The sequence below is a fragment of the Pygoscelis adeliae genome, unplaced genomic scaffold (genome assembly GCF_000699105.1).
Source record: "Pygoscelis adeliae isolate BGI_AS28 unplaced genomic scaffold, ASM69910v1 Scaffold36, whole genome shotgun sequence".
In the NCBI taxonomy this organism is placed as follows: Eukaryota; Metazoa; Chordata; class Aves; order Sphenisciformes; family Spheniscidae; genus Pygoscelis; species Pygoscelis adeliae.
In genome coordinates this window covers 2,084,360-2,085,421 of record NW_008824934.1, presented here as the reverse complement: position 1 = coordinate 2,085,421, position 1,062 = coordinate 2,084,360, and the positions used below count along the sequence as shown (strand labels likewise).

Genomic DNA, 1,062 nt, shown 5'->3' with positions numbered 1-1,062 from the left:
AAGGACATTTCAGCAAGCCACAGCAGCCCCTTCCATACCCGTGGCTCTGGGGAGGGAGATGCAACAGAGCCCAAAACCAGCAGGGGGGATCCAGCAGCAGGAGAAGCAGAGAGAGCACAAAGCTGCATCCTACCTGTACCACAGTCTAAGCCGGTGATGGAGCCATTCAAAGAGCCACGCAGGAAAATCCTCCCAGCACAACATGATGCTGTACCCTTGACGGGGGCAGAGAGCTCGGCTCCAGCACAGATCCATTCGGAGGCTAAAAATAGACACACACACACCCTCCCTCCCCAGTGTGTCACTTGAGATCCGAGTGTGATGGGTTCAGAGGGGGCAGGCCCATATATAGAAGCTGGTGGGGAAGATGTGAGGGTGCCAGCCAATGCGTTTCTGTCCCACAGCCTCTGGGGTCTCTGGGACCACTCCTGATGCCCACTGCTCGCTTCTGCCCTCTGCCTGGGGTTGCTCCGTGGGATGGCCAGCAAAGGGGCCCAGGCCCAGGCCACAGAGCTCACAGCCTTTAGCACAAGGCGGAGCGTGACATCTGGATGGCAATGACTGTTCTTTTTTTCAACATACCCACCTCTTTGCCTCAGTCTGTAGGTTACCCATTTCCAGGGCGACAAAAACATGCCTCAGGGGCATCGTTTGCCTATTGATAGCTCTCCTAGGGCACTTATTGCCAGCCTACTGCAGATTTACATCAAAAGATCACAGCCAGTGTCACGGTCTTGTGACAAACCTTGCACGGTGCGTGGCAGCGGTCCCACGCCACTCAGGAGCATCTGGTGTGGGTGGCAGAGGGAGCCTTGGGTTGGAGACTCAGGGTGAGCCTGGCACGAGGGAGTTACAGGGGAAGCGACTGGCCGAGGGCGGCCTGGCGGGTCAGCAACCAGAGCCAGAAATAGCCCTCAGCTCCTGCGAGTCCCGGAGCGTGCCTCCCACTGCATGCCCTCCCCTGTCCCAAGGGCCAGAAATACATGCCCTGAAGTAGCTGCCTGCAGCACAGTGCCTGTGAGTGTGAGCCCAAGCCCAGCTCCAGGCTGGCCCCCCCCCAAG

General features: G+C 58.6%; 1 protein-coding gene across 1 annotated transcript in view; it reads right to left on the bottom strand.

The window, feature by feature from the left end:
• The window catches only part of LOC103918027 (PGC-1 and ERR-induced regulator in muscle protein 1-like), an 8,521-nt gene extending 8,239 nt beyond the window's left edge, over positions 1 to 282 (bottom strand). The window contains exon 1 of the mRNA XM_009325267.1: positions 134 to 282. The gene's annotated coding sequence lies outside the window, so the exon portion shown is untranslated. The remainder of the gene's footprint in view (positions 1 to 133) is intronic.
• Between the last annotated feature and the right edge of the window lie 780 nt (positions 283 to 1,062).